Source organism: Dipteris shenzhenensis, chromosome 14 (genome assembly GCF_047967505.1).
Source record: "Dipteris shenzhenensis isolate YYH24624 ecotype China chromosome 14, Dip_SZ_1.0, whole genome shotgun sequence".
NCBI classification, from domain to species: domain Eukaryota; kingdom Viridiplantae; phylum Streptophyta; class Polypodiopsida; order Gleicheniales; family Dipteridaceae; genus Dipteris; species Dipteris shenzhenensis.
The window spans coordinates 45,234,434-45,246,813 of NC_141609.1; positions in this window are offsets into that span (position 1 = coordinate 45,234,434).

The window sequence follows — 12,380 nt, forward strand, 5'->3', positions numbered from 1 at the left end:
TATAAGTGTCGAGTACCTCTCTATAAGTGTCTTAAGAGTGCTTTTTAAGAGCCCTTTGGTTCATCGGTGATATCCTATCACCTCTATCACGACGGATCCATGTTTGTATACAAGAGTATGTCTCTCTTGAAGGAAAGCTCTTGGTAGAAGTGACGCCTAAAGAATTTGGATTTATATAGCTACATTGCCTTTAGAAATACTTTGGAGTATGTTCTCATTAGCTCTTAATGACTTACTTCATTGGCTCTTAATGACTTACTTCAAACGACTCTTTGTCACTCTCAGATACATACTTCAAACAACTATTTTAAATGTCAAATACCTCTCTTTAAGTGTCTTGGGAGTGCTTTTTGAGTGCTCTTTGGTTCAATCTTTGGTTCAAGAGTGACACCCTCCAATGTGTATCATGAGGGATCCATGTTTGTATTCAACTTTACAAGAGTATGTATCTCTAGGAACGAATGTTCTTGGTTGAAGTGATGCATAAAGAATTTAGATCTATATAGCTACATTGCGTTCAAAAATATCTTCTAGTCTCCTCTCATTGGCTTAAAAATTTCTCATTGCTTCCTTTGGAAAATAATTTTTTATAATATAAATAAGTAACGCTCAAAGAAATAGAGGAGGTCGAGGAGGAGTTCAAAAATAAAATTTTTAAAATCAAACAATTACAAGATAAAATGTCTGCATCTAAATCATTAGAAGATAAAGACTGAAACAAGTGTAATGTAAACATCATTTTATTTAACAAAAGATGGAGGAGAGGGATTTGAGTTAGTGATCTTGTGAGAGCATAATAGTATTTTTCCACTTCGTCGCGTTAAATCTTAGATTAACACACTATTCAAAATTTTTGGACTTTCTCTCTTGGTTTGGACTTTTTTTGGGAGCATATTCTCTCCACTCAACTTCACTTAGTGAGCTCAAAAATTGGGTTTTTTAGAGCACTAAATGGATCACTTATATACAAATATGGCCTTATTAAGCTTAAAAGTCAAGTGGTTACCTCTAATTTAAAAAAATATGACTTAATGAAGCTATAATTCCCAAACTTGTGCATGGTGTTCCCATCTAATAACTATAATAATAATAATAGTAGTCTCTTAACTCCACTTCAAATTTAACACTATACTGATAAAGTGAAAATATGACACCATATGAAAAGAGTTTGTTGAATTAATAAGTGGTGTATAGATACACCATTTTTTTGGAAAAAAAGAGTGTTGAATTCAATATAGAAGTGGTGTATAGATACACTCTTTTTGTGAAAAACAAAGCATACAATACATTATCTTATTGGTGGTGTATAGATACACCATTTGTATGGAAAAAAGCATACAAAACATTATCTTATGCATCTGAATCTCGTTTAGAGTCATCAAATTCATGTAATGTATTTGCACTTGATGGGTCAAGTCTTGCCAAACGATGTTTAATATGGACACGACTTGGATCAGGAATTGTGATACATTTTTCAACATTGTATCCATGCTTCTTTTTAAAACTTCATGTCCTCGATTTCCAGTAATGAATAATGCTACTGGCTTCCACGTCTGTTAATCCCTCATTATTCGAAACCCATTCACCTTCCTTTTGCAAGCATTTCTCATAGAGCTGTTTTATTGTATATCTTCTCGGGAGATTTTCAATGGCTTTGGTTCATACCATAAAGATGTGAATGTTATAGGAGTTCCCTTGTCATCCCTTGCTATCTTAGCAACCTTTGCAACCCAAATTGGGCCACCTTGGTCATCCAACTCTAAACCTGGATCAAATGCCCAAACTACAACAAATAGACCCTCTTCAATCTCATTAGATGGTATAAACTCTGGTAAGGGTTTGTCTCCCTTCCTGCCACAATATTTTTGAGGTAAAAGGCATTCCTCTGCTTCCTCCATATCTACTAACATATTTATATCCAAAGGAAAACTTGGTGACCTAGCTTGTTCCGGCCAAAAGGATTCACAGTATTTAATGCTCATTAAGTTTTCTTGTCTTTCTAAAGATTGGATAAGTGCGTCACTTGATTTAATTGTCTCCAAATTCTTAGTTGATTGCTTTGGATATCAAATTCTTAGTTGATTGCTTTGGATATTTCTGCATCATACTTTGAAGATGTTTAATGTCTCAAACTTGGTGCAAAGCTTATTGGATCCACCTCCAACTCCTACGATTATCCCCTCCGAAACACAGCACCCTGAGATTTTCATGGGGGACCTTAAATCCTCCACCGACAGTACCCCATCCTTTTCCATGTCCAAAACACCAAACATCTCCCTTAGTGCCTTGTTATTTGACCCATTTCATTAGTACCTTGGCAGAAGCTTTGCCGTTGATCGCCTCTGTCATCAGGCACTATAACTCTTCTAGATTTATAGTAGCATTGCCATCCATCGTGATCATAAATTCAAATCCTCCTTGCTAATGGGTCGACCTTGAGGAAAAAGGATTTTACCTCGATGTCGATGTCTATGTCCAAAACTCCAAAGGCTTGTTCAAGGCGATAAGTGTCCTTAGAGCTGAAGAGCATTGAAACTTAAAACTTGAGATGAATGCAACGCTATATCTTGTTGATCATTAATCCATGTCTTAATGTGTGGTGGACAATTCTCAACCTCAATGTACCAAAGATTTAATCGCCTTCAAGCACAAAATTCCAATCAAGAAGCGCGCATTTAGGGTAGAGATCTGTGATGGCAAGGCAGAATTTTGAAAAAATGGCATGGAGATCAAACATGATTAATCTTGATCTCCAACACTGTTATGGATCTTTGAGAATTAGCAGAATCCATATCCATCAAAAAATCAGCAAAAACGTCTTCATCTTCCTTGCAATCACTTGTTTGAGTTGGAGCAACTGCAAATAGAATTCGTCCTGACAAAAAAATAGAAGCCGCCATCTTCAACCACCATGAACAGGAGTCACCATCCTTAGCCACGAATTGAAGTCGCCATGCTTCCTTTGTGTTTTGCATACTTGTGTGGGATTTTTGCAGGTGGGGTGGTAGAATTAAATATGTCGATGCCTTCTTGGCCTTCCTCCTTGGCAAGTTCCTCGAGGTATGCTACATGTATTGTTTCAAATTTGCTCACCAAGGACTCGAGTGAGTCTTGGAGAGCTTGTAGCACCCAGTTAAAAGAGGATTATTATGCCGAGGAGGTTGTACGTGGTGGATTGGTAGGCCGCAAGATGCCCTAAATATTTGATTGCAGAGGCTCGACCATAGCGACAACCAAATTCCTTAATGAGAATGGCATATCAAACTTCAGCCTCCCATGTCTCAATGTTTTTCGGGGTAAAAAAGGACCATCAACATAAGCTTGAGCAATCAGGAAGGGCCTTCTGCTTCCGCTACCCTCCTGGATGCTCCCGCTGTCCCCCTCCACCATATCTTCCTCCCCGCCGCAGCCTTCCCGCCGCCTCCTCCCTCTCCACCACCTTCTTGTCTGCCTCTTCCTCCGCCTTTGCTGCCCCTCTTTCCCTGCCTCTTCCTCCACCATTACTGCCCCTCCGTTCCTGCCTCCTCCCCCATCGCCTTCATTGCCCCTCCTTGACCTTTGCTCCCCCCTCTGCCTTCGTTGCTCCTCCCGCCCCCCGATGCTCATTCCACCTCTGCCTCCTCTTGTTGCACCTCCCACTACCCCTCGCCTCTTCCCATTACTCTCCCGCTCCCTTCTGTTGTTCCTCTCACCTCCCCCCTATGCCTCCTCCCCCTGCCTTCTCCACTCTCCTCCCTGCCTTCTCCGCCCCCTCCTCGCTGCCATCCCCCGTCACCTCCTCGGTTCTTCTTCGTCTCCCTCCCTGCCTTCTCCCTCCTTCCTTCAACCTGTCTTCTTTTGCCTCCTTTCGCCTTATCTTTGCCTCCTCCGTCACCATCTCTCCGCCTCATCTCGCCCCCCCTCTTCGCCTCCTTCCCTACATTTTTTCCCTCTTCTTTCGTTGCAGTGGGAACTTTCGTGCTTGTTTGGAGAAAGAAAGTCTTGGTGGTGACCCTTGGTCTGGCCAGAGGGGCTCTATGGCAGTAGGCTCGAATCCCATAGCCGTTAAGGTCCTCCTTTCTCTAGCCGATAAGCAACAAGTATAGCAAGCAATTTAGTCCCTCCAGGACAAGGTGATTGTGGGCAGAATTGTGGGCCTCACACCCCACAAGGCAACACGTGCGAGTGGATCCAGGCGAGCTTGGCACTAGAGGGTGACCACATTCAAGAGGTCACCATCTAGGGAAGAGGCATCTTCCTCATCCAGCTGAGCTCCCCTGATACTTCCTTGACACTTGTGGAGCAGAGCCCCATCCTCCTTGGCTCGCATTTGGTGTACCTCTTTCCTTGGTACCATGGCTTTACAGTGGTGGACATGGACATGACACACCATGTTCCCCATTTTTCGGTTACGCTCCGCTTCCTAGAGCTCCCAAAAGAGTATAGAGCCATCCTCCCCTCCATTGGTCAGGCATTTGGCACCGTGCTCGAGTCTCCGCCCCGCTAGATTCGGCCGCTTCAATGGTAGCAGATAACAGGGTCCCCAGGATCAGACTAGTGGTTGAGAGCCCAGAGTCCCTCCCAAAGTTGATCCTCCTAGAGACCCTCGAAGCCACAGAGTGGAGATTTATGGGTTACCAGGCCAGTGTCTTCGTTGCAAACAAATGGGTCACCTAGCTAGAGATTGCCCCCACGACCGAGGCCGAGCTCCTCCCCCCACCCCCGCAGATTAGACAGAGTCAGTAGGCTAGGGCCTAGCACCCCCCCAGGCAGAGCAGATAGAGTCAATAGGCTAGAGCCCAACATCCCTGCAAAGTAGATAGAGTCAGCAGGCTAGAGCCCAGCACCCCCCAAGGCAGGAGCAGATAGAGTCTCAAACCCCCTAGGTGACCCCCTCAGAAGGGGACTAGACCCAGGTTAAAAAGAAAAAGAAACCAAGCAAATAGGCCCACAAGCGTCGTAGGCTGAGGGCTAGATGCAGAGAGACAAAGATAGAGATAGAGAGAGAGAGGGCTTTTTGAGAGGCACCTATGGAGGAGGAGGAGTAGGAGTCCTTACATGGAGATCCACCTCCCCCAATAAAAGGGGCCACTACCCAGCTAGCGGATCCTCCCGTGATGGAGGTTTAGCATCCACACTCACCCTTGCATCAGCAGCAAGCCCTAGGATCTCCTGACGCTGTGATGGCAGAAGCTACGGACGTTAGCGCAACAGTGGAGCAAATCCAGAGCCTCGACGAGCCTAATCAGTAGGGGGGCCTATGGTCGCCCCTACTCCCCCCCGCCCCCCTCCCCTCCATATTCTCCACCCTCCCCCTCCCTCCTAGATTCCCCTCTCCCCCCCTCCTCCCCCCCGCGTGTCCTGCTATGGTTACCCTCACCACCCGCCCCCCCCCTCTGCCTCCCTCCCCCCCCCTCCCCCTCTGCCCCCTTCTCCACCTCCTCAATAGGTTCTTCAGCATCCCACCCCTCCCCTGCCTCGACACCCTTGTTAGCAGGCAAGGGTAAGATGACGTCCCCTTCCACTTCCTCACTATAGCATCCTGTCCAGTCAGGGAGGGAGCCAAAGGGAAGGGGCTCGTCCTCCCGGTCAACTCCTAAGCTCCAGCCTAGGTGTCCCTTACTGCGGGACTTCTGGAGATTGGGACCCTGGAATTATCTGGAGATTTCGGACTCTTACCCTCTACCCTTGGATGTAACGCTTGTGGTCTTGTAGCCCTAAAAAGGGGGTTTGATCAATGTAGTGGGCTCCCAGACACACCCAGTTTGGAGATTCCAGTTCGCATCCACAAGGTTAGAGAAGTGGTCCCTAGTGGTGTTTGATGCTATTATGGGAGATCATATTTCACGCATGATGGATGAGTGGATGGGACCACAGGGACTAGACCTTTGGCACGCCCATGGTGCAGAGGTGAATTTTCAGCTATGCTTCATGTGAGAGAAGCCAATGTGTGGTTTGGCAGTAGGAGTTATCAGATTGTTGCTGGAGGCAAAGGCTGATCAGGCATATTTAAGGCCACTCCAAAAGTGTGCGGACTTGTTCTCGGTGGAAATCTCCTTGATGATGAAGTGGGCACACAGAAGATTGGCATTGTGCTGGTGTCCACCTTAGTACGTCGACGTACAGACACGAACTACTTGCCCTCCAAACCCTCAGCAAAGTCACATAAGGCAATCCTTTTGGAATAGGCACCCACTCACAGGAGAGGCTTGTTTTCTACATCCTCATCCTCATGAGCTAGACCATAGTGAGTTGAAACATGCACGAGCTCCATGACCGTGCTCGTAGACAATTGCAGTACCTGATCCTTCAATAGGAGTTGCAGATGGCAGTGGTAGGGTGGACAATGGACATCCTTTTGATTCAAGAGAGGTCTATGATCAGGGCAAGCTTATCCTAGGACGGTGGGCAATTTGGATGGGAGTTAGGATGGGAGAGTCTAGGATTGGGATCCTAAACGTGTTTGCCCCAGCATGCAGACAGCACTGCCCGACCATTTGGAGGAGGCTATCAAAGTGGCTCTCGGATGTAGATTCCTGGATTGTTGGAGGGGACTTCAACAACCTAGAGTTGAGGGAGGACGAACAGAGAGGCACCTCTGTCTCTAAGATGTCAACAAAGCAGAGCAGAGCACCTGGCAATTTATTTTCATGATTAGTGGTTGCAAAGACCTGTGGTGGCAAGCACCAGATTTCACTAGGATACCCGATAGCCTCCTCTTCTCTTCCAAACAGAGGAGACCTGATGGACTGCTTGAGAGGCTAGACCACTTCTACGTTGGGGATTGGTCACTGCACAGAGGCGGAGATTTTGGCAAGTATCATGATGTCATACCACTCTCCAATAGTACTTCACTTAGAGCAACCCCATGGAGGACTTCCCCAAAGAGGGGTTCGCATTCCAGAGGACCTCTTGTAGGACAAGGAGATTCAGCAGGTCATGGCAGGGATTTGGCAGCAATCAGAGATGGCACCGTGCGAGGGCTGGGCTTTGTGGGTAGCCGATGCGATCTAGAGGAGCAGTGAGGAGTTGCAGGTTCATGCTCTTTGGCGAAGGACTCCTCTTGAGGAGCACGAGTGGGCACTGACAAGAGAACTTGCCTCCATAGAGCGGCTCAAGGTGCAAGATCGAGGATCTCATTGGCTTAGTAATAGATTTGAGAGCACTCACCTTGAGCTCCAGGACACAGAGATTCAGCGAGTTGAGTTCTCCTACCACTCTTCTCCAGCCTCGTGGCAACAAGGGGACATGATGACAAAGCAATTTTTTTAGACCATTGGGCCCCGATCGACACGCACGCAATTGTAGTGTCTCCGAGGTCCATAGGGCATCATGCACATTGACCCACAAGAGATTTTAGACTTGACCACAGATTTTTACAGTGAGCTCTTTCAGACAAAGAGGATGACTCTAGCTGGTCTTGTGGCCTGAGGTAGTTTGGGATCACGTCCCGATAGTAGTCTTATAGGATTTGTGCAGCAGTCTAGAGGAGCCGTTCACAGATGAGGAGCTTTGGGAATCCCTCAAGGCTCTCCTGACCCAAAAGTGTCCTGGCGAGGAAGGCTTGACTCTAGCCTTCTTCCAAAACTTTTGGGAGATCATTTTCACCCCTTTCTGACTAGCTTGCTAAGAAATTTTTGACATGGTCTCCCTCCCTTAGTCCCTGAGCCAGTCCCTGTGCAAAGGATGGATTTGTTTGATCCCAAAAGGGGGAGATAGGTCAAGAATCCAGCAGTGGAGATAGATCACTTCGCTTGATACTGCATACAAGATCCTCGCCAAGGTCTTGAGTTTGCAGTTACAACCCCATCTTACTGACATCATTCATGACATGCAGACCGGGTTTGTCCAGGAGCACAACATCTTGGACAACATCTTCACATTCTGGCTGGATTGGTCTAAGGAGGAGTCACAGCCATTGGCCATCCCCCTCTTGGATTTTGAGAAGGCCTATGACATGCTGGAGTGGTTCTTCCTAGAGGGTACTACACGAAGATTGTGTTTCTCAGACAAATGGGTCAGAGGAGTTTCTACACTTTATGCATGGAGCTTTAGCCAGACAGATGCTTATCGGAGGACACATGGGCGAGGCCTTCCCTCTCTCTCACTCGGTCTGCCATGGCTACCCCCTTGCTCCCTTCCTCTTCTTATTTGTGGCGGAGGCTTTGGGCTACTACTTGAGATCACAGGTAGCAGGCCTCACAGGGTTGAGGCTCCCAATCAAGCAAGAGGAGGAGTTGCTAGACTCTGAGTTTGTAGATGACATGGCCTTGTATGTAGAGGACACCACAATGAGTTTGCAGAGATTCAAGGGAGCCCTAACTATCTATTGTGAGTCCTCGAGTGCGCAGATCAACTGGACAAAGTGCATAGGTTTCTTCATAGGCTTTGAGGAGACATAGGAGATTCATGAGTGGGGGAGCGACTTTGGCTTTAGATGGATACCGCGAGGCCATACAGCAAGATACCTCGAATCCCAGGTTGGTATTGACATTACAGTAGAGCAGCAGATCGCCTCGATCCTTGAGAGTGTTTGGTGCAAGCTTCTCTACTCTAGCTTGGCCAAACTCTCCCTAACAGGTCATGCCTTAGTGGCAAACCAAGTCCTTCTTTCCACGGCCCAGTATATTGCCTCCTCTTGGTGTTGTCATAGAGGATTCATTAGGCAACTCCGATGATTGGTTTGGAATTTCCTTTGGGTAGGTTTGGACAGCACGAGGAATACTAAAGCCCAGGTCACTTGGTAGACCATGATCATGCTGCGAGCACTCAGAGGCTTGGGTATCATTGATCCAAAGATGCACTATAGAGCCCTCTTGGGCAAGTTGGTTATTTGTTGCAACCTCGCCCCGTGTACAGCCTTGGAAGCTCCTCTCACGCAGCAAGGGCTTCTTAGGAACACCCCACGCACTAGGGGTCAGTGGCAAATTTCATACAGAAGGATCTTCTCAGAGGCCCCATTTAAGAGATTAGCAGGGGGCCTCATCCGTGCTCAACCCAAATGTAGAGAGGAGTTTGAGTGTTAGCCCCTTGTTTGGCACCCTGAGATCCAAGATCAGGAGGGGCGTATGCTCGGATACCAGACTCACATTGGTTGGGCACAGTGGGAGACTATGGGATAGTGGACTGACCGGGTCCTTTGGTAGATGGAGCAGATTACCCACTATGGAGGTAGGGACAAGGCTTGGCGGCATAGTGCATCTGCAAGGGGTAGGGGAGTAGTAGATGAGAGAGATTGACCTAGCCATCCCTGAGTCTTGGTGGGAGGGACTTCACGTGTGGATGGACAGTAGATGGTTGGGCCAGTTTTCTCAGACTAGTGTCCCCTTGAGGATAATGATGCAGTGAGGTAGCATGCAGCTCAGTTTTTCCTGTGTAGGACCTGGAGGCCTACTTCAGGCACTCACTGAGAGAGACCCTAAGATGGATGGGAGTCTTGATGGGATTCACTGCCAGATGATCAGAGTGGTGGGACATTTGGGGAAGGAGTGGCACATTGACCCTCCCAACATCTCAAAGCAGGATGCCCCATATTGCACCTCTGGATTTGGGAGGGTAGGCCCTTGAGGGAGGTCCAGTGGGATCTGTGAGAGTGGTTCTGGCCCTTGAGGGAGGTCCAGTGGGATCTGGGAGAGTGGTTTTTCCAAGGGCAGCCTTGTTGAGCAGATAGACGAGGTGCCCTTCTTTTCCTACACCACACGAATTGGCAAGAGGCTTCAGATGGACTCTTTGATGTGGACCCCTTTGAGGTAGAGGCATTGGGTGGCCCAAAGAGTGCCTCAGGAACCATACTTCTTCTAGCTAGCTACCCATGGAGGCTTGCCCATCGGCCTATGGTTGGAGCAAATGTGGGTGGAGGGGCAATGTCACTGTTGCTCTGCTGGTTTTCTGGAGATGACCTCGCACTGCCTCTGGAGCTATCACAATGCAGTGAGGATTTGGATGGGAGCCCGCAGGATTATGATCCGTATGTAGAGTCTTCAAAGGGACTACACTTAAGGGATGGTGGCCAGGTTGACTGAGGGAGGACACGCATTCTAGATTGATGAGATCTCCCCAACTTACCGAATACAGGGTGAGAGCATTCAGAGGATAGAGCTCCATGAGGCTGTCCCTCTCCTGATAACTCCTCCTCCTCTAGAGGACATCGTATGGGAGGTAGTAGCCAGTATCACTGTGTGGAACATTTGGGTTGCTCGCTGTAGTCTGGTGATGGGTGAGCATCTGGTTCCACCCTCAGCTACCTTGGCTACCATCTAGTAGGATATCATCTACACCCTCTGCTCCACCTGGGAGCATGGGGCCCCAGGCTCTAGGGCAATTATCGCGAGGCATGCTCAATTTTGCAAGGCTTGGCTTGTAGGATTTTTTTACATTTTTACTCCATGAGGGATTTGCTGGTTGTATAGTCCCCCCACTTGGCTATTAGCCCCAGTACCAGAGAGCCCTTGAATCCTTATGTTACAATGAAGAACATCATCAATGATTGTGGCATTCCACAAGAATCTGCTCGTAAAAAGGGGCAAGTGACAAAGGAACTTACTGCATCACAAGGGAAGTGACAAGCTAAAGCAATTGGAGAGCCCCAATGGGTTCCCAAGGGCAAACCCTCAAGTTTTGCCTCTATTGCGGATTCCATTAACATCAAACTTGATAGTAACACATGAATCTACTCCTAAAAAGGAAGTAGTGCCACAAGAACCTATTGTTGCTCCTACTCTAAAGGTACTGGTTCAAATGTGGCAATCCACACAAGGGTCACATGGGATCAAGCTAAGCCACTAGGTTACCAAGACCTCAAGGCCACACTATTCCCAGTGGATGCTCATGCCAAACGGCAAGTCCCCTGCAGGTGCCTTCTTTTTTTAATTGCTTGGGAAGCTTTGCTACCAGTTGTTTCTTCTCCTTCTAGTTGATGTCCTTGGTTTGAGGTGGGCCCTTCTTAGAAGCCTCTAATGAGCCTTGAGACTTAGTAATTCCATTGGCTTTGATCGAGTCAATTACTTTGGCCAACACAACACGGCACTCAGGATTGATTTCCCTTCTTTTTAAATTTCTTTTGAGTAACTTGACATGCTCCAACCATACTTTGCACTTAGCCTTGGTATGACCATGTTCTTCACATAAGAAACTTTGAATCTATGGTGGCCCATATTTTTCCCCTTTGTCATTCTTAACTTTGCCTTTGCTTTGTTCGTGCCTTGCCTCCATCCTTGGGCTTGGTATCCTATGTTACTAACATTTGTGGTGCAGTTTTTATTGTACCAACACTCGAAATCGTCATGCCCAAACTTGATACACTTGTTACAATATTTGGTCTGACATCCATCTTGTGTGTGTCCTTATTGAGAACAGTTGTTGCACCACTTCCCATTCATATTGGGTTACCTCAAATACCCAATTCCTTCAATGCCTTCTCAAGGTTGGATTTAACTTTCTTAAATGAGGCATCCTCTTCATCACTCTCCTTGTACTTGAACAATTTTAAAGTCGTCTTTGCCAAAGTATAAGGAAAGTAGTTCATATGCTTTTCCTTGATTGTGGTTCCATTAATCTATCAAGCTCACAAGAAACTTGATACAAACTTGATACACTTGTTTTTTAATTGCTTTTGAGTAACTTGACATGCTCCAACCATACTTTGCACTTAGCCTTGGTATGACCATGTTCTTCACATAAGAAACTTTGAATCTATGGTGGCCCATATTTTTCCCCTTTGTCATTCTTAACTTTGCCTTTGCTTTGTTCATGCCTTGCCTCCATCCTTGGGCTTGGTATCCTATGTTACTAACATTTGTGGTGCAGTTTTTATTGTACCAACACTCGAAATCGTCATGCCCAAACTTGATACACTTGTTACAATATTTGGTCTGACATCCATCTTGTGTGTGTCCTTATTGAGAACAGTTGTTGCACCACTTCCCATTCATATTGGGTTACCTCAAATACCCAATTCCTTCAATGCCTTCTCAAGGTTGGATTTAACTTTCTTAAATGAGGCATCCTCTTCATCACTCTCCTTGTACTTGAACAATTTTAAAGTCGTCTTTGCCAAAGTATAAGGAAAGTAGTTCATATGCTTTTCCTTGATTGTGGTTCCATTAATCTATCAAGCTCACAAGAAACTCTACAAATGATTGTAAGGATCTTGAAACTTCACTTTGATAGGTTGTGCAACCTTTGATTTAATGAGTACCAGCTTAGGACACTTTGGTGACAATCGTCCCACATCAGTTGGGTTAGGAACCTTTAGGTTGAGGGGTGTTGGTCTTGGTCCCCCTATTCTAGCCCTAGGACCAACAGGTGTGGGATTTTTGGGTTGGGCTCATCTCATTCTAGGCTGGGTCCGATAGGTGTGGGTCTTAGGACTATTTGGTCACAGTCATCCCATTTCAGCCAAA